This window comes from Salmo salar, chromosome ssa19, assembly GCF_905237065.1.
Source record: "Salmo salar chromosome ssa19, Ssal_v3.1, whole genome shotgun sequence".
Taxonomy (NCBI): Eukaryota; Metazoa; Chordata; class Actinopteri; order Salmoniformes; family Salmonidae; genus Salmo; species Salmo salar.
Window position 1 is genome coordinate 34,021,056 of NC_059460.1, and position 22,398 is coordinate 34,043,453.

Consider the following 22,398-nt stretch of genomic DNA (forward strand, 5'->3'; position numbering starts at 1 on the left):
GATGGTATCCTATATTGATGATGGTATCCTACAGAGATGATGGTATAATACAGATGATGGTATAATACAGAGATGATGGTATAATACAGAGATGATGTTATCCTACAGAGATGATGGTATCCTACAGAGATGATGGTATAATACGGAGATGATGGTATAATACAGAGAAGTAAGATAATAGCAGCTGTAGATAGAGGCCCGATATCTGCCCTGAAGAAGACATTTATCCATCTTCACTCTGCAACCAGACTCTGATTACTGCATTCACATCCTGAAATCAATCAAATAATTCATGGCCTCATCTCCTGTCATCTCCACTCCAGCTCAATGAAGCAGTGAAAGGATCAAACACACACACCAGATGGGCCAGGCAAGCTAAATTATTCAGTCCTATTGAAGGCTCTCATCAAAGAGGGATTGTTTAACCTACTTAAAGACTAAATATGCGTCCCAAATGACACCCTAATCCCTATGTACTGCACTATCTTTGATCAGAGACCTATGGGCCCTGGTCAAAGGAAGTGTGCCATGTGAGACAAAGACATATATAATGGTGTGAGTGTCCTGATAGTGGAGAATCAGAGATCCTTCACAGCCTCGCGGCACACAGGCATGGATACATATACACACACACACACGCAGGCATGGATACATACACACACACACACACACGTGGGTGGCTCGTTTTGCCCAGATTTTTGTCATTCATTATTAAGAAGTCTTAAAGAGCTTCGTGAGTAATGGAGAGACTAAATAGATCAGAGACACTTCTACAGAACGGACACCAAAAGGGCTAATATAATGTTCTGTATCTGGACACCAAAAGGGCTAATATAATGTTCTGTATCTGGACACCACAGGGCTAATATAATTTTATTTATCTGGACACCACAGGGCTAACATAATGTTCTGTATCTCTACAGGCTGGACACCACAGGACTAATATAATGTTCTGTATCTGGACACCACAGGGCTAACATAATGTTCTGTATCTGGACACCACAGGGCTAACATAATGTTCTGTATCTGGACACCACAGGACTAACATAATGTTCTGTATCTGGACACCACAGGGCTAACGTAATGTTCTGTATCTCTACAGAATGGACACCACAGGACTAATATAATGTTCTGTATCTCTACAGGATGGACACCACAGGGCTAATATAATGTTCTGTATCTGGACACCACAGGGCTAACATAATGGTCTGTATCTGGACACCACAGGGCTAATGTAATGTTCTGTATCTGGACACCACAGGACTAATATAATGTTCTGTATCTGGACACTACAGGACTAATATATTGTTCTGTATCTGGACACCACAGGACTAATATAGTGTTCTGTATCTGGACACTACAGGACTAATATATTGTTCTGTATCTGGACACCACAGGACTAATATAGTGTTCTGTATCTGGACACCACAGGGCTAACATAATCTTCTGTATCTGGACACCACAGGGCTAATATAGTGTTCTGTATCTGGACACCACAGGACTAATATAATGTTCTGTATCTCTACAGGATGGACACCACAGGACTAATATAATGTTCTGTATCTGGACACCACAGGACTAACATAATGTTCTATATCTGGACACCACAGGGCTAACATAATGTTCTGTATCTGGACACCACAGGGCTAACATAATGTTCTGTATCTGGACACCACAGGACAATTATAATGTTCTGTATCTGGACACCACAGGGCTAACATAATGTTCTGTATCTGGACACCACAGGACTAATATAATGTTCTGTATCTGGACACCACAGGACAAATGTAATGTTCTGTATCTGGACACCACAGGACTAATAAAATGTTCTCTATCTAGACCCCACAGGACTAATATAATGTTCTGTATCTGGACACCACAGGACTAGTATAATGCTCTGTATCTGGACACCACAGGACTAATATAATGTTCTGTATCTGGACACCACAGGGCTAACATAATGTTCTGTATCTGGACACCACAGGACTAATATAATGTTCTGTATCTGGACACCACAGGACTAATATAATGTTCTGTATCTGGACACCACAGGACTAATATAATGTTCTGTATCTGGACACCACAGGGCTAACATAATGTTCTGTATCTGGACACCACAGGACTAATATAATGTTCTGTATCTGGACACCACAGGACTAATATAGTGTTCTGTATCTGGACACCACAGGACAAATATAATGTTCTGTATCTGGACACCACAGGACTAATATAATGTTCTATATCTCTACAGGTGCCGTCAAATGTAAAGATGACATTATGTATCCGTAAGGTTAGGAACGGACACAATTAAGTAAAAATATGTAATTTCAGGTCCTTCAACAAAAGCTGTAAAGGTTTATATTGATGACAATGTAAAGATGATGTTCAATGTAATGTTGACAATCTGTAAATTCTGTACATTTAGGGACCTTAACAAAAATATCTCTCTCAAGTGTAGTATCTATCCATTAATCTGTCTCTCTCTTTCTCTTTCTCGACAGTTACCTCTCCATCCTCATCCGTCTGTCCTTCCATGATAGGTTGAAGGATTACAGCATGAGAGGAAGAGTGGTTTGGCCTTTTTGGTCACCATCGTTACTCCATCTCAGACAATAAGCTGATTCAGGCTGTTTTTCTGTTCCATTTACTAAATCGGTATCTGAGTACTCTGTAATAAAAAACATGCCCTTATCCTACAGTATGTCCAAATGTTTTAGATACACATGTTGACAGAGATCTACCACTGGGCTATGGGGCTGTGTCTGGGGTCTGGGTCCATTTCCGTCAGTCTCTATATCTGTATTTTGTGTCTGTGTCTTTCCCCGGCTCCTTTGGGAAGATTCATTTCTAGAACCAAATCATCTTGTTGATAACTTGGGACAGGTAGATAGTGGGAATAGTCTTGTCAGGCCGCGTGTAGGGTATGAACCCTAGCATACATACAGAACAAGGTTTCTCCTGCTAGACTCAACATTGAAATATTTCCTTCCCCTCTTTTAATAAACTCTGTGTATAGGAGAGAAAAAAAATGCATAGTAATATTTTCTTTCCAGTCAGCTTCCTCGTTACGAAGGGAAATGAATCCTCGTTACGAAGGGAAATGAATCCTCGTTACGAAGGGAAATGAATCCTCATTACGAAGGGATATGAATCCTCATTACAAAGGGTTATGAATCCTCATTACAAAGGGAAATTAATCCTCATTACAAAGGGAAATGAGTCCTCATTACGTAGGGAAATGAATCCTCATTACGAAGGGAAATGAGTCCTCATTACGAAGGGAAATTAATCCTCATTACGAAGGGAAATGAATCCTCATCACGAAGGGAAATGAGTCCTCATTACGAAGGTGTAACGTCTGCTTCCAGCTCACACTCTCAAACACGTAGATCCCCTGAACGCAGCTCACTCTCCAGATCCCAATCACCTGAATTCTGATCACCTGTTCACACACCTGTATGTCATTATCACACACTATTTATTTCAGTTCTTTGCACCCCGTCATTGTGAGGTATTGTTTGTTTTGTGACACTTCTATTCGGAGTGCTGGTTTTCCCGTAATTTACTCCTCCTGTGTATGATAGTTTTTGCCTGCCTCACTAACGACACCTTTTGCCTATTTCCTGCCTGTACTTTAGCCTATCGGATTTCCTGTTATCAACCTATTGCCTGATCTCCTGGACTACGTTTCTAGCCTTTTCCTTGCCTGTACTGTTACCTTTTTAGACCCCCTTGTGTATGACCTTCTGCCTGTCACTGGACCAAGCCACCTGCCTCCTCCTGTGGTCCTTTACAAATAAACACCTGCTGTGCCCTGTGCTTGAAGCCAGCTTTCTGTCTCCCATCGTGTTCTTTACAGAAGGGAAATGAGTCCTCATTACAGAGGGAAATTAATCCTCATTACGAAGGGAAATGAATCCACATTGCGAAGGGTAATAAGTCGCAAATAGAATCCTATTTCCAATATAGGGCCCTGGTCAAGGGCAGTGTAGTATATATGGAATAAGGTGCTACGGCCCTGGTCAAGGGCAGTGTAGTATATATGGAATAGGGTGCTACGGCCCTGGTCAAGGGCAGTGTAGTATATCCTGTTGAGGGTAGGGGGCAGTATTTGCACGGCCGGATAAAAAACGTACCCGATTTAATCTGGTTATTACTACTGCCCAGAAACTAGAATATGCATATAATTATTGGCTTTGGATAGAAAACACTCTAAACTTTCTAAAACTGTTTGAATGGTGTCTGTGAGTATAACAGAACTCATATGGCAGGCAATAACCTGAGAAGATTCAGTACAGGAAGTGCCCTCAATGACCATTCCTTGGGCTTTTTGACTCGTTTTATTGAAAACTTAGGATCTTTGCTGTAACGTGACACTTCCTACAGCTCCCATAGGCTCTCAGAACCCGGGAAAAAGCTGAATGATGTCATTGCAGCCCCTGGCTGAAAAACATTAGCGCCTTTGGTAAGTGGTCTATCAGAGGACAATGAGACTGAGGCGCATGCACAAGGCGACCCCATGTTTTTATTTTCTCTCTCATTGTACTAAAACACGGTTTCCCGGTCGGAATATTATCGCTTTTTTACAAGAAAAATGGCATAAAAATTGATTTTAAACAGCGGTTGACATGCTTCGAAGTACGGTAATGGAATATTTTGAAATTTTTTGTCACGAAACGCGTCGGGCGCGTCACCCTTCTTTACCCTTTCGGATAGTGTCTTGAACGCACGGACAAAACGCCACTATTTGGATATAACTATGGATTATTTTGAACCAAACCAACATTTGTTATTGAAGTAGAAGTCCTGGGAGTGCATTCTGACGAAGAACAGCAAAGGTAATAACATTTTTCTTATAGTAAATCTGACTTTGGTGAGGGCTAAACTTGGTGGGTGTCTAAATAGCTAGCCCTGTGATGCCGGGCTATCTACTCAGAATATTGCAAAATGTGCTTTCACCGAAAAGCTATTTTAACCTGTTAGGGCTAGGGGGCAGTATTGACACGGCCGGATAAAAAACGTACCCGATTTAATCTGGTTACTACTCCTGCCCAGAAACTAGAATATGCATGTAATTATTAGCTTTGGATAGAAAACACTCCAAAGTTTCTAAAACAGTTTGAATGGTGTCTGTGAGTATAACAGAACTCATTTGGCAGGCCAAAATCTGAGAAGATTCCATGCAGCAAGTGCCCTGTCTGACAATTTCTTGCCCTTCTTGATTATCTCTATCCATTACAGAGGATCTCTGCTGTTACGTGACACTTCCTACGGCTCCCATGGGCTCTCAGAAGGCAGCAAAAAGCTTAATCGTGGCTTTGCAGGCTCTGGCTGAAAAAAAGTAGCGCGTTTGGGTAGTGGCTGGTTACAGTACTGTGAGACTCAAGCGCGTGCCCGAGTCGACCTCATGCTTTGTTTTCTTTCGTCTGTTTACGTAAACGCAGATTCCCGGTCGGAATATTATCGCTTTTTTACGAGAAAAATTGCATAAAAATGTAGTAGCAGTCCTGGGAGTGCATTCTGACGAAGAACACCAAAGGTAATCAAACTTTTGTAATAGTAAATCGGAGTTTGGTCAGGGCTAAACTTGGTGGGTGTCTAAATAGCTAGCCGTGATGGCTGGGCTATGTACTCAGAATATTGCAAAATGTGCTTTCACCGAAAATCTATTTTAAAATCGGACACCTCACTTGCACAAAGGAGTTCTGTATCTATAATTCTTAAAATAATTGTTATGTTTTTTGTGAACATTTATCGTGAGTAATTTAGTAAATTCACCGGAGGTTTGTGGGGGGTATGCTAGTTCTGAACGTCACATGCTAATGTAAAAAGCTGTTTTTTGATATAAATATGAACTTGATTGAACAAAACATGCATGTATTGTATAACATAATGTCCTAGGTGTGTCATCTGATGAAGATAATCAAAGGTTAGTGCTGCATTTAGCTGTCTTCTGGTTTTTTGTGACATTATATGCTAGCTTGAAAAATGGGTGTCTGATTATTTCTGGCTGGGTACTCTGCTGACATAATCTAATGTTTTGCTTTCGTTGTAAAGCCTTTTTGAAATATTTGAATATTTGCTTAAGAAAACGACACCACCCTTCAACCTAATGTCCCACAAAGTTCTTGACTGGATTTCTCGCAAGAGAAACGGCTCTCGTTGGGCTCACAAAAAACGGAACTAAATGGAATTCAAGTAATTAAACTGATGTCGGTCAATAGTTGTTTAATAACAACAACAAAAAACAAAACATTTCAGTTAATCACTAAGCACTGCATATTTGACACGTTGATGTACATGATTCAATTGTTCATTTATACACTAGTTATTATAATTTAGCATGTCCTAACCTGGGATTTGAACTCACAAAACATCTTGGTTCATGGCATTCCGATCTTCCTCCTGCTCTCAATTGAACACTTTTGGGAGATTCTTGAGAGGCACCTGAGACAGCGTTTTCCACCACCATCAAAATGATGGAATTTCTCGTGGAAGAATGGTGCCACATCCCTCCAATAGAGTTCCAGACACTTGTAGAATCTATGCCGAGGTACTTTGAAGCTGTTCTGACTCTTGGTGGCCCAATACCCTATTAAAGACTGGTACTTTGGAAACTAAGAAAGTCTTATTTAAACCTCCCTTCTTTGGGCTGGATGTGTAAACGTGTAGTCCATACATGCATAATCTATGATAAGAATTACTGTCTCACCTCAATTAGCCACAAAATCTTCTAGTTTGAAAGCGACTGTTTTCTTAATTCTGTGACACATTTTCCATACACTTCCCCCCCCCCCCCCATATAGGCCAGCCCCTTAGCAATTTGAGTTCTAGCCAATGAGCTTCAGCCCCTCGCATTACAGTGACCGCTAGCAAGAGGCCTGCCCAGCATTATCCAATGATGTTGCAGGGTGGGCCCAACAGCTCAGTGGACACAGCAGAGAGAGAGAGAGAGAGACGGAGAGGAATGACGTGGTGCACATACACTATATACACAAAAGTATGTGGACACCCCTTCAACTTAGTGGATTCAGCTATTTCAGCCACACCCGTTGCTGACAGGTGTATAAAATCAAGCACACAACCATGCAATCTCCATAGACAAACATTGGCAGTAGAATGACCTTACTGAAGAGCTCAGTGACTTTCAACGTGGCACCGTCATAGGATGCCACCTTTCCAACAAGTCAATTCGTCAAATTTGCTGTTATTGGAAGTGGAAAAATCTAGGAGCAACAATGGCTTAGCCGCGAAGTGGTAGGCCACACAAGCTCACAGAACGGGACTGCCGATTGCTGTAGTGCGTAGCACGTAAAAATGATCTGTCCTCGGTTGCAACACTCGCTACAGAGTTCCAAACTGCCTCTGAAAGCAACGTCAGCAAAATAACTGTTCGTCGGGAGCTTCATGAAATGGGTTTCCATGGCCGAGCAGCCGCAATGATCAGATCAGCATGCGCAATGCCAAGTGTTGGCTGGAGTGGTGTAAAGCTCGCTGCCATTGGACTCTGTAGCAGTGGAAACATGTTCTCTGGAGTGGTGTGGAGCTCGCTGCCATTGGACTCTGTAGCAGTGGAAACATGTTCTCTGGAGTGGTGTAAAGCTCGCTGCCATTGGACTCTGTAGCAGTGGAAACGTTCTCTGGAGTGATGAACCAGTCTTCATCATCTGGCAGTCTGATGGACAGATCTGGGTTTTGCGGATGCCAGGAGAACGCTACCTGCCACAACGAATAGTACACACTGTGAAGGTCTGGGGTTGTTTTTCATGGTTCTGGCCCCTTAGATCCAATGAAGGGAAATCTTAACACTACAACATACAATGACATTCTAGACAGTTCTGTCCTTCCAACTTTGTGGCAACAGTTTAGGGAAGGCCCTTTCCTGTTTCAGAACGACAATGCCCGCGTGCACAAAGCGAGGTCCATAAAGATTTTTTTTTTCAAGATCGGTGTGGAAGAACTTGACTGGCCTGCACAGAGTCCTGACCTCAACCCCATCGAACACCTTTGGGATGAATTGGAATGTCGACTGCGAGCCAGGCTTAACCGCCCAACATCAGTGCCTGACCTCACTAATGCTCTTGTGGCTGAATGGAAGCAAGTCCCCACAGCAATGTTCCAACATCTAGTGGAAAGCCTTCCAGGAATAGTGGAGGCTGTTATAGCAGCAAATGCAGAGGAGGGGCCTTGTGAGGGAGAGCAGGCAGAGGAGGGGCCTTGAGAGGGAGAGCAGGCAGAGGAGGGGTCTTGAGAGGGAGAGCAGGCGGAGGAGGGGTCTTGAGAGGGAGAGCAGGCAGAGGAGGGGTCTTGAGAGGGAGAGCAGGCAGAGGAGGGGTCTTGAGAGGGAGAGCAGGCGGAGGAGGGGCATTGAGAGGGAGAGCAGGCGGAGGAGGGGCCTTGAGAGGGAGAGCAGGCGGAGGAGGGGCCTTGAGAGGGAGAGCAGGCGGAGGAGGGGTCTTGAGAGGGAGAGCAGGTGGAGGAAGGGCGTTGAGAGGGAGAGCAGGCGGAGGAGGGGTCTTGAGAGGGAGAGCAGGTAGAGGAGGGGTCTTGAGAGGGAGAGCAGGCAGAGGAGGGGCTTTGAGAGGGAGGGCAGGCGGAGGAGGGGCGTTGAGAGGAAGAGCAGGCGGAGGAGGGGCGTTGAGAGGGAGAGCAGGTGGAGGAGGGGTCTTGAGAGGGAGAGCAGGCGGAGGAGGGGCCTTGAGAGGGAGAGCAGGCAGAGGAGGGGCTTTGAGAGGGAGAGCAGGTGGAGGAGGGCCTTGAGAGGAAGAGCAGGCGGAGGAGGGGCGTTGAGAGGGAGAGCAGGCGGAGGAGGGGTCTTGAGAGGGAGAGCAGGGGGAGGAGGGTCCTTGTAAGGGAGAGCAGACGGAGGAGAGGCCTTGAGAGGGGGAGCAGGCAGAGGAGGGGCATTGAGAGAGAGAGCAGGCAGAGGAGGGGTCTTGAGAGGGAGATCGGGGGGGAGGGTCCTTGAGAGGGAGAGCAGTCGCAGGAGGGGCCTTGTGAGGCAGAACAGGAGGAGGAGGGGCCTTGAGTACTGTGAGCGAGTTAAACGGAGGGAGGGAGGCAGCAACCAACCCGAGCCGACATGCTGGCAGACTAAATTCTAGCTGGTCATTGCTAGGTTATTTATCATCTAAGATGATTACGTAGTACCGCTCGGGACTACATCAAACCGAGAGAAGCTAATTGGCTACGATAGCTAGCTAAGTTAGCTAGTCAGCTAGCTAGCTAGCTAGCTAGCTAGCTAGCTAGGCTAATTGAGTCCACATTTGCTTTCTTCCTGTCCTACAGTTAAATAACACCTCCATTCAGATTATTAAATAGCAGCCTACCTGTTGGCTCTTGTTCGTTGTAGCATATACTGCTCATTTTATATCTTCCGCTGATTAGATCCTTTCCTAGCATGCTTTGCCACGCATGGAGGCTCTATGACTGTAGTGGCGCTTTGAGGACTTGTGATTGATGACAAGCTACACACGCCTCTCTGTTCTCGTTTGAGCTGTGGAGAACATAATATTCACTATTTATCCACAACTTTCTGTCCATCGTCGTTGTAATCGACTGTGAAGCCAAAAATGTTCCCGAACTGGAGATTTAAACGATGATTGATCATTTTCCAATTCTGGTTTATCGATCCCACCACTCGCCCCCAACACCTTGCCACCTACAGTTCCCGTCTGAACCTCACGAAAGGATAGTTTGATATCCACCACCAGATTAGAATGTTGATTACAACGTGCCCATAGGCTGTCGTTGTTTTAATGGAATAACCTACGGTGTTTTTTAAGCTCAGATTTACTCAAACAGCAAAATGTATAGGACTATTGTTTTTTATTTATGCAAATATGTTGTATATATTCACTCAGGTTCACAGTGTGGTGGTCCCATACTGAACGGTTCGGTACAAATACAAAAAAATGTATACTACAAATATGACAAATATCTACTCTGCTGACACTGTCAAAAATATCAATTAAAAATGATGCTGTCTGATCCATACACAAAGACACAAATACAATATAACTTATAACTAGAGATATCCGTCTAACCTGGAGGAGGAAATGACTGTCCCAAAACTAACAAAAGTGGCAGTGACCCAATAATAAAGACAGTGAATATGCACATTCACCTGGGCTATGTCTGTCACGCCCTGAGATATGCCCATAGAGATCTTTATTATTCTCTATGTTTGGTTAGGTCAGGGTGTGACTCGGGTGGGGAAGTCTATGTTTTCTATTTCTTTGTTTTTGGGCTGAGTGTGGTTCCCAATCAGAGGCAGCTGTCTATCGTTGTCTCTGATTGTGAATCATACTTAGGCAGCCTGTTTTCTTCCTGTGTTTGTGGGAGGTTGTTTTCTGTTTAGCCTCTGTTGCCTGACAGAACTGTACGTTTTCGTTTTTTCCACCTTTTGTTGTTTTTGTTTGAGTGTGTTATGATAATAAAGAATCATGAGCACTTACTCCTTCAGACGACTGTTACACTGGCCGATGTTCTCCGCTGGTCCCAATAAGATAGGCTACTCTTCGCTCAATTAAGTTAAGAATTTTGATACCTAAAATACAGATCGGAATCTTTTCATTATCATCTCTTTACAGCCATTTGTTTTCCAGACAGTTTTTCCACAATTGCATTTTTTAATATTGCGATATGCCTGGCTGGGTCTCTTTGCTTTTCGCTGACAGTCGTAATTCAACAATTATGTATTTGGTATTTGCAGCGCTCGCTGCCCAAATTGCGGGCCTTTCTGACTGTAGGCTACTGTCACGCTTGTGTGTAGGAATGGACCAAGGCCCAGTGTGGGTATCGTTCCACATCTTTATTTATATGTGAAACTATGCAAGACATACAATAAACTATAAACAAAACAACAAACCGTGACGACAGAGGTGCAATATGCACTAACTCAAAATAATCTCCCACAAACACAAGTGGGAAAAACAACTACTTAAATATGATCCCCAATTAGAGACAACGATGACCAGCTGCCTCTAATTGGGAATCATACAAAAACCCCAACATAGAAAAAAGAAACTAGAACACAACGTAGAAAAATTAAACTAGACAAAACCCCCCAGTCACACCCTCACCTACTCTACCATAGAAAAATACGAGCTCTCTATGGTCAGGACGTGACAGCTATGTGATTTAAAACAATCCAAAGCTTTAAAAAAAAGAAAGAAAATGATGGCCAAATCTATTTTAATGAGTCTATGTATATCTGTATAGAAAAGAGTAAGCTAATTAAGTATGTAATTTTAATTGACATACTTAATTTACATACTCAATTTAATTCAATTTACTTTGGGGAAAGCTTAGTTTCCCCTAGCCATATGGACACGCAGCCTATGCCTTTTTAATGTGGTATAAACACAACCAGTCATGATGTTTTCATCCGATTGTCAAACAATCATTCAACAAAGGTGCTCCTGTAGTCTCCTCGTGAACATTCGTTCAATCACAAATTAATTTCAGCATCCAAACCCCAACAGCGTACCGTGCACCTGCAATTTGCTGAGTGGAAAGAGACATCTGTTACAAAACACCTACATGTATTGTTATGTCATTCTGCCATTGTCTTTAGGTCTACACTTGTAGCCTGAATTGATGCGTCCACGCGCGCCTGCCACTCATCTCCGCTTTGACAAAATGTAAGTGTTCTCCTCAAACCACAATGCAATTTAGAGTGTATACTACCCGGTTTCCAGTCAATTCACTCATGCAGTTAAACAATGGTGTAGCAGCCTATAGTTTGTTTGGGCATGTTGTATTCATTGTTATAGGGTCAGGTTTTACGTATACGGCGTACCCCCTCTATTTATTTTGTCGGGAAGCCGTAGCAGACCGCCTTACCTTCAGCCCTGTCAGTTACAGCCTATTTCCTAATCAAGATATATTATTGTTTTTTTCCCCCATTAATCTCACAATTTAAAAAAATGTATTCCCACTTTGACATTACAGATGATTTTGTGTAGGTTGTTGATGAAAAAAATTACAATTAAATCCATTTTAATCCAACTTTGTAACACAACAAAATGTAGAAAAAGTTGTGAATACTTTCTGAAGGCACTCTATGTGACGTAGTACGGAAATTTCGGGGACAACTTTTGGCTCGTGAGTGCTACTTTCAGAACTACTGGCTAAAAAGTATACAAAAGTACCAGAGAATCTCTTTAAGACATTTTACTGTATATTGGTGTTTCCTTTACAGTGAGGGAAAAAAGTATTTGATCCCCTGCTGATTTTGTACGTTTGCCCACTGACAAAGAAATGATCAGTATATCATTCTAATGGTAGGTTTATTTGAACAGTGAGAGACAGAATAACAACAACAAAATCCAGAAAAACGCATGTCAAAAATGTTATAAATTGATTTCAATTTTAATGAGGGAAATAAGTATTTGACCCCTCTGCAAATCATGACTTAGTACTTGGTGGCAAAACCCTTGTTGGCAATCACAGAGGTCAGACGTTTCTTGTACTTGGCCACCAGGAGGGATTTTGTCCCACTCCTCTTTGCAGATCTTCTCCAAGTCATTAAGGTTTCGAGGCTGAAGTTTGGCAACTCGAACCTTCAACTCCCTCCACAGATTTTCTATGGGATTAAGGTCTGGAGACTGGCTAGGCCACTCCAGGACCTTAATGTGCTTCTTCTTGAGCCACTCCTTTGTTGCCTTGGCCGTGTGTTTTGGGTCATTGTCATGCTGGAATACCCATCCACGACCCATTTTCAATGCCCTGGCTGAGGGAAGGAGGTTCTCACCAAAGATTTGACGGTACATGGCCCCGTCCATCGTCCCTTTGATGCGGTGAAGTTGTCCTGTCCCCTTAGCAGAAAAACACCCCCAAAGCATAATGTTTCCACCTCCATGTTTGACGATGGAGATGGTGTTCTTGGGGTCATAGGCAGCATTGCTCCTCCTCCAAACACGGCGAGTTGAGTTGATGTCAAAGAGCTCCATTTTGGTCTCATCTGACCACAACACTTTCACCCAGTTGTCCTCTGAGTCATTCAGATGTACATTGGCAAACTTCAGACGGGCATGTATATGTATTCTTGAGCAGGGGGACCTTGCGGGCGCTGCAGGATTTCAGTCCTTCACGGCGTAGTGTGTTACCAATTGTTTTCTTGGTGACTATGGTCCCAGCTGCCTTGAGATCATTGACAAGATCCTCCCGTGTAGTTCTGGGCTGATTCCTCACCGTTCTCATGATCATTGCAACTCCACGAGGTGAGATCTTGCATGGAGCCCCAGGCCGAGGGAGATTGACAGTTCTTTTGTGTTTCTTCCATTTGCGAGTAATCACACCAACTGTTGTCACCTTCTCACCAAGCTGCTTGGTGATGGTCTTGTAGCCCATTCCAGCCTTGTGTAGGTCTACAATCTTGTCCCTGACATCCTTGGAGAGCTCTTTGTTCTTGGCCATGGTGGAGAGTTTGGAATCTGATTGATTGATTGCTTCTGTGGACAGGTGTCTTTTACACAGGTAACAAACTGAGATTAGGAGCACTCCCTTTAAGAGTGTGCTCCTTTTTTCAGCTCGTTACCTGTATAAAAGACACCTGGGAGCCAGAAATCTTTCTGATTGAGAGGCGGTCAAATACGTATTTCCCTCATTAAAATGCAAATCAATTTATAACATTTTTGACATGAGTTTTTCTGGATTTTTTGTTGTTGTTATTCTGTCTCTCACTGTTCAAATAAACCTACCATTAAAATTATAGACTGATCATTTCTTTGTCAGTGGGCAAATGTACAAAATCAGCAGGGGATCAAACACTTTTTTCCCTCACTGTAGCTGATGTTCTGAAAGAGCTGCAAAATCTGGAACCATACAAATCAGCCGGGCTACACAATCTGGACCCTCTCTTTCTAGAAATATCTGCCGAAATTGTTGCAACCCCTATTACTAGCCTGTTCAACCTCTCTTTCGTATCGTCTGAGATTCCCAAAGATTGGAAAGCTGCCGCGGTCATCCCCCGCTTCAAAGGGGGTGACACTCTAGACCCAAACTGCTATAGACCTATATCTATCCTACCCTGTCTTTCTAAGGTCTTCGAAAGCCAAGTTAACAAACAGATTACCGACCATTTCAAATCCCACCGTACCTTCTCCGCTATGCAATCTGGTTTCAGAGCTGGACATGGGTGCACCTCAGCCACGCTCAAGGTCCTAAACGACATCCTAACTGCCATCGATAAGAGACAGTACTGTGCAGCCGTATTCATCGACCTAATGATGTTGCTCTTGCTGCTGGTGATTCTCTGATCCACCTCTACGCAGACGACACCATTCTGTATACTTCTTGCCCCTCTTTGGACACTGTGTTAACTAACCTCCAGACGAGCTTTAATGCCATACAACTCTCCTCCCGTTGCCTCCAACTGCTCTCAAATGCAAGTAAAACTAAATGCATGCTCTTCAACCGATCGCTGCCCGCACCTGCTCGCCCGTCCAGCATCACTACTCTGGACGGCTCTGACTTAGAATACGTGGACAAGTACAAATACCTGGGTGTCTGGTTAGACTGTAAACTCTCCTTTCAGACTCACATTAAGCATCTCCAATCCAAAATTAATTCTAGAATCGGCTTCCTATATCGCAACAAAGCATCCTTCACTCATGCTGCCAAACATACCCTCGTAAAACTGACCATCCTATTGATCCTCGACTTCAGCAATGTCATCTATAAAATAGCCTCCAACACTCTACTCAACAAACTGGATGCAGTCTATCACAGTGCCATCCGTTTTGTCACTAAAGCCCCATACACTACCCACCATTGCGACCTGTACGCTCTCATTGGTTGGCCCTCGCTTCATACTCGTCGCCAAACCCACTGGCTCCAGGTCATCTACAAGTCTCTGCTAGGTAAAGCCCCACCTTATCTCAGCTCACTGGTCACCATAGCAGCACCCACTCGTAGCACGCGCTCCAGCAGGTATATCTCACTGGTCACCTCCAAAGCCAATTCCTCCTTTAGTCGTCTTTCCTTCCAGTTCTCTGCTGCCAATGATTGGAACGAACTGCAAAAATCTCTGAAGCTGGAGACTCATATCTCCCTCACTAGCTTTAAGCACCAGCTGTCAGAGCAGCTCACAGATCACTGCACCTGTACTTAGCCCCTCTGTAAAAAGCCCATCTATCTACCTACCTCATCCCCATAGTGTGTTTATTTTTTTTATCTCGCTCCTTTGCACCCTAGTTTCTCTACTTGCACATTCATCTTCTGCACATCTACCATTCCAGTGTTTAATTGCTATATTGTAATTACTTTGCCACCATGGCCTATTTATTGCCTTAACTTACCTCATTTGCACTCACTGTACATAGACTTTTTGTTTTCTTTTGTTCTACTGTATTATTGACTGTATGTTTTGTTTATTCCATGTGTAACTCTGTTGTTGTATGTGTCGAATTGCTTTGCTTTATCTTGGCCAGGTCGCAGTTGCAAATGAGAACTTGTTCTCAACTGGCCTACCTGGTTAAATAAAGTTGAAAAAATAAAATAAGTGTTTAATGACAGCCTTCCCAGAGCCTGAATAAAATTTAGTCTGGGAAGTTTTACAATGTCTGTTTGCATATTTCAAGACATGGCATATGGGGGTGCGGTGAGATACCCAATAGGTTGGACAATATTATTTTTGTCACAAATATTAAAGAAACTTTTACTTAAATACTGGAAGTCAAATAATACTCCAAAGCTAAGAGACTGGCAGAATCAAATGCTTTATTATTTAAAGATGTAATATACAGAAATCACTCCGCCATTTCCTGGGTGCTAAAATTCTGATAATTCGCCTAATTTCAGTTTATTTGAGAAAACAAGCAGTCATTGTGTAGATAATCATTGTATCATCGAAACCACTGTGAAATATATTTTTTCATAACCAGAAATATTTATTTTCAGCTGTTTGAAACTGAAAACCTAAGGAAGAAGACAAAAAAAACTAAATGTAAGAACCGGAAGCATAGAAATAGTACACATGGAAGATATCTACCGCTACTTAGACTGTTTTTCAATGAGAATGGCAGATCTATAACTCACATTTCTATATAAATTTGGTTGGGTCTCTCTACAGACCTCCACTCTCCCCTCTCATCTCTCTACACCTCCACTCTCCCCTGTCTCATCTCACTACATCTCCACTCTCCACTGTCATCTCTCTAAACCTCCACTGTTCCCTGTCTCATCTCTCTACAGACCTCCACTCTCCCCTGTCTCATCTATCTACAGACCTCCACTCTCCCCTGTCTCATCTCTCTACAGACCTCCCCTCTCCCCGTCTCATCTCACTACACCTACATTTTCCCCTGTCTCATCTCTCTACACCTCCACTCTCCCCTGTCTCATCTCTCTACACCTCCACTCTCCCATCTCTCTACACCTCCACTCTCCCCTGTCTCATCTCTCTACACCTCCACTCTCCCCTGTCTCATCTCTCTACACCTCCACTCTCCGCTGTCTCATCTCTCTACACCTCCGCTGTCCCGTCTCATCTCACTACACCTCCACTCTCCCCTGTCTCATCTCTCTACACCGCCACTCTCCCCTGTCTCATCTCTCTACACCTCCACTCTCCCCTGTCTCATCTCTCTACACCGCCACTCTCCCCTGTCTCATCTCTCTACACCTCCACTCTCCCCTGTCTCATCTCTCTACACCTCCACTCTCCGCTGTCTCATCTCTCTACACCTCCGCTGTCCCGTCTCATCTCACTACACCTCCACTCTCCCCTGTCTCATCTCTCTACACCTCCACTCTCCCCTGTCTCATCTCTCTACACCTCCACTCTCCCCTGTCTGACTTGCCTCGTTAAATAAAGGTAAAAAATAAAATAATATGCTGACCCACAGTGTTATATACTGACCTACTGATTGTTATATGCTGATCCACTGTGTGTTAAATACTGACCCACTGTGTTGTTTACTGATACACCGTGTGTTATATACTGACCCACTGTGTTGTATACTAATACACCTTGTGTTATATGCTGACCCACTAGTGTTATATATATATATTATTTACCTTTATTTAACTAGGCAAGTCAGTTAAGAACAAATTCTTGTTTTCAATGACGGCCTAGGAACTGACTTGTTCAGGGGCAGAACAACAGATTTGTACCTTGTCAGCTCAGGGATTTGAACTTGCAATCCAATGTTATATACTGACCCAATGTGTGTTACAGTATATACTGACCCACTGTAACACTCGTCGTTGAAGGGGGACCAAAACGCAGCGGGTAAAGTGCTCATCCTCTTATTTATTAAAGAAAACACTTAATCAATACAAAACAAACGACGAAAACAGTCCAGTAATGTGCATAGACTATACTAGAAATAACCACCCACAAAACCCAGTGAAAACAAACACAACTAAATATGGACTCCAATTAGAGACAACAACAACCAGCTGCCTCTAATTGGAGGTCATTGACAAAACTCACATAGAACTAGAAAAGCTAGATAAACATAGAAATAAGAAAACTAGAACCTAAACCCACAATACCCAACCACACAAAACAAACACCCCCTGCCACGCCCTGACCAACTACAATGACAAATAACCCCTTTTACTGGCCAGGACGTGACACCCACTTTGTTATATACTGACCCAATGTGTGTTATATACTGACCCACTGTGTGTTATATATTGAGTCACTGTGTGTTATATAGCCAGCAGCATACCACCCTGCATCCCACTGCTGGCTTAGTTCTGAAGCTAAGCAGGGTTGGTCCTGGTCAGTCCCTGAATGGGAGATCAGATGCTGCTGGAAGTGGTGTTGGAGGACCAGTAGGAGGCACTCTTTCCTGTGGTCTAAAACATATCCCAATTCCCCAAGGCAGTGATTGGCCTGTGTAGGGTGCTGTCTTTCGGATGGGACGTTAAATGGGTGTCCTGACTCTCTGAGGTCATTAAAGACCCCATGATACTTATCGTAAGAGTAGGGGTGTTAACCCTGGTGTCCTGGCTAAATTCCCAATCTGACCATCATGGCCACCTAATCATCTCCAGCTTACAATTGGATCATTCATCCCCCTCCTCTCCCCTGAAACTATTCCCCAGGTTGTTGCTGTAAATGAGAATGTGTTCTCAGTCAACTTACCTGGTTAAATAAATAAATATACTGATTGTAGAGGACTGCCTGTATCCAGACCATAACTACAGTATTGTAGAGGACTACCTGTATCCAGACTTAGCAAGCCACTGCTCACAAAGCCATGCAGGGAAGGGCATTCATGTTTTGCATTATTTTAATTAGAAAATAATTAGGAATGAAATAATTATATATTAGTGTGTTTCCCTGTAAGCTCTAATCAATAAGTTAGAACATAATGAGTTCCTGTATGGACAACATTCAGCTGAGATGTGCGTGTTTAGATGTGTGTGTGGGTGAACCAGTTAATTAATTTTCCTCCTGTCATTATAGGAGATGAATAATTGGCTTCCCCTCATTATGATGATGTTGCAGCTACAAACATACAGTATACACACACACACACACACACACACACACACACACACACACACACACACACACACACACACACACACACACACACACACACACAGGCACGCGTGTCCACAGAAACAGAAGGCATAATTGCGTTTTCAATAATTCATGAGGTTTTATGGTTTTCTTCTAACAAAATGTTTCTATTTTCTTGCAGATATTTGAGGAATTTTTGTTCTGTGTGGAGGATGTTCACCCAGAGGTAGGCATGGATTCACTTTCGCTCTATTTTACTGTATTTAAACGCTTAAGCTAATGCTTATGCTAATGCTTCTCTACCTTACTGTATTCACTACCGAGTTCCAACCTGCCCCTGGAAGCAACAGCAGCACAAGAACTGTTCGTCGGGAGCTTCATGAAATGGGTTTGTATGGTCGAGCAGCCGCATTCAGGCCTAAGATCACCATGCTCAATACCAAGCGTCAGCTGGAGTGGTGTAAAGCTCGCCACCATTGGACTCTGGAGCTGTGGAAACACGTTCTCTGGTGTGATGAATCACGCTATACCATGTGGCAGTCCGATGGACGAATCTGGGTTTGGCGGACGCCAGGAGAACGCTACCTGCCCCAATGCATAGTGCCAACTGTAAAGTTATGTGGCAGAATAATGGTCTGGGACTGTTTTTCATGGTTCGGGCTAGGGCCCCTTCGTTCCAGTGAAGGGAAATCTTAAGGCTACAGAATACAATGACATTCTAAACGATTCTGTGCTTCCAACTTTGTAGCAACAGTTTGGGGAAGGTCCTTTCCTGTTTCAAAATGGCAATGCCCCCGTGCACAAGTCCCCGCAGAAATGTTCCAACATCTAGTGGAAAGCAGCAAAGGGGGGACCAACTCCAAATTAAGGCCCATGACTTTGGTATGAGATGTTGAAGAGCAGGTGTCCACATACCTTTGGTCATGTAGTGGAACAAATAATACAGTACTTTCAACAATGAACAAAATAACATTAGAAAAATGTAAATACTAGTAATCTTCTCTCAAATTTTCTCACATAAATCTTGGTTTTTGAAGGTTTCTGTATATAGAAAAACATACAGCACGCATGCCATTCACATTCAGCTAGCCAGTTAGCTAGTGAGTTTCATACCATGGGATGAAAATCAGGTTGTTATACTTTACCTGGTCTTCTCTCTCCAGATCACATCTGTCCAGACCACATCTCTCCAGACCACATCTGTCCACACCACATCTCTCCACACCACATCTTTCCAGACCACATCTCTCCACACCACATCTGTCCAGACCACATCTCTCCACACCACATCTGTCCAGACCACATCTCTCTACACCACATCTCTCCACACCACATCTCTCCAGACCACATCTCTCCAGACCACATCTGTCCAGACCACATCTGTCCAGACCACATCTCTCCAGACCACATCTCTCCAGACCACATCTGTCCAGACCACATCTGTCCAGAAAACATCTCTCTACACCACATCTGTCCAGACCACATCTCTCCAGACCACATCTCTCCAGACCACATCTCTCCAGACCACATCTCTCCAGACCACATCTGTCCAGAACACATCTGTCCAGACCACATCTGTCCAGACCATATCTGTCCAGACCACATCTGTCCAGACCACATCTGTCCAGACCACATCTCCCCAGACCACATTTCCCCAGACCACATCTCCCCAGACCACATCTCCCCAGACCACATCTCCCCAGACCACATCTCTCCAGACCACATCTCTCCAGACCACATCTCTCCAGACCACATCTGTCCACACCACATCTGTCCACACCACATCTATCCAGACCACATCTGTCCAGACCACATCTCTCCAGACCATATCTTCTTTCACTGGATCCTTGTAGAATTTTGAAGAGGTCACCAGACTGCTGATTATTTCGCACACCTGTCACCATCGTCACACACACCAGCACTTATTGACACTCACTTTGGCTCCATCACCTCCTTGATTACCTGCCCTATTTATGTCACTCCCTTTGGTTCCTTCCCCAGGCATTATTGTTTCTGTATCTGTTTCATGTCGATGCGCTGTTCGTGTTTCTTGTTTTGTTCATTTATTTATTAAATGTATTCACTCCCTGAACTTGATTCCTGACTCTCAGCGTACGTCGTTACAGAATAACGCCTCACCTAAGGAAGCATCAGGGAGTCTTTGTTTATATGACTCGTCGAGCTCTCACACCTCAGCCGGCTCGTTGGGCTCTCACACCTCAGCCGGCTCGTCGGACTACCACGCCTCAGCCGGCTCGTCGGGCTCCCACGCCTCAGCTGGCTCGTCGGGCTCCCACGCCTCAGCCGGCTCGTCGGGCTCCCACGCCTCAGCCGGTTCATCAGGCTCTCACACCTCAGCCGGCTCATCAGACTACCACGCCTCAGCCGACTCGTCGGGCTCTCACGTCTCAGCCGGCTCGTCGGGCTCTCACGTCTCAGCCGGCTCGTCGGGCTCCTACGCCTCAGCCGGCTCATCTGGCTCACACACCTCAGCCGGCTCGTCGGACTCCCACGCCTCAGCCGGCTCATCAGGCTCTCACACCTCAGCCGGCTCGTCGGGCTCCCAAGCCTCAGCCGGCTCGTCGGGTTGTCACGCCTCAACCGGCTCGTCGGGCTCTCACACTTCAGCCGGCTCATCAGACTACCACACCTCAGCCGACTCATCGGGCTCTCACATCTCAGCCGGCTCGTCGGGCTCTCACATCTCAGCCGGCTCGTCGGGCTCCTATGCCTCAGCCGGCTCATCCGGCTCTCACACCTCAGCCGGTTTGCCACATTTCTGCGCCTCAGCGGAGGTTGACCGGTCCGCTCCTGATCCCCGGGATCGTCATTTTGGTCGGCGTCATGCGGCTGGAGCCGTGCGTCAGGGAGGTACTGTCACGTATGCTCCCTCTCCGGCCTCTAGGTCACCAGGCTGCTGATTATTGCGCACACCTGTCACCATTATCACGTGCATCAGCGCCTCATGACCCTCACCTGGACTCCATCACCTCCTTGATTATCTTCCCTATATTTGTCACTCCCCTTGGTTCTTTCCTCAGGTGTTATTGATTCTGTTTTCATGTCGGTGTGTTGTTAGTGTTGTTTATGTACCGTTTATTTTTAAACACTCACTCCCTGTACTTGCTTCCCGACACTCAGCGTACATCGTTACAGTTAGCTTGCTGTTGCTAGCTAATTTGTTGTGGGATATAAACATTGGGTTATTGTTTTACCTGAAATGCAATTTTTTCTGGATTTTTGTATAATTTTTACCTATAAATCGTGTGTTATCTATTCCAACAATAAACTAGTTAGTTTCTAGTAATCTCTCCTCCTCCAGGCTCCTTGTTCTGTGGACTATATACGGCGGTTGGCAACCAACTGGACTGGAGTGTGGACCTCAGTTCATCTGTTAATCACCCACGTGGGTATATGCTCCTAAAAACCAATGAGGAGATGGGAGAGGCGGGACTTGCAGCGTGTCAAGTGTAAAAAATGGAAACAAGTTCTAAACTAGCGCCTGGCTACGCAGACGCTCTTTGACGTGCTCGAGCAGATTGGATTCAATTATTGAATTACATATATGTGTACGTTTATTTTGCAACGCTCGCGGACACAACACGTGTGGTGTGGTCAGCATGTTACCATCCACTTCTACTGTCTCCACTGTTCCCTCCCTCCCTCTCTCTTCCCCTCTTATCTCCCCTCCCTCCCTCCCTCCTTCTCTCCCTCCTTCTCTTCCCCTCTTATCTCCCCTCCCTTCCTTCCCGTACCCTCCCTCCCTCCCTCCCTCACTTCCCCTCTTATCTCCCCTCCCTCCCTCCTTCTCTCCCTCCCTCTCTTCCCATCTTATCTCCCCTCCCTCCATCCTTCTCTCCCTCCCTCTCTTCCCATCTTATCTCCCCTCCCTCCCTCCTTCTCTCCCTCCC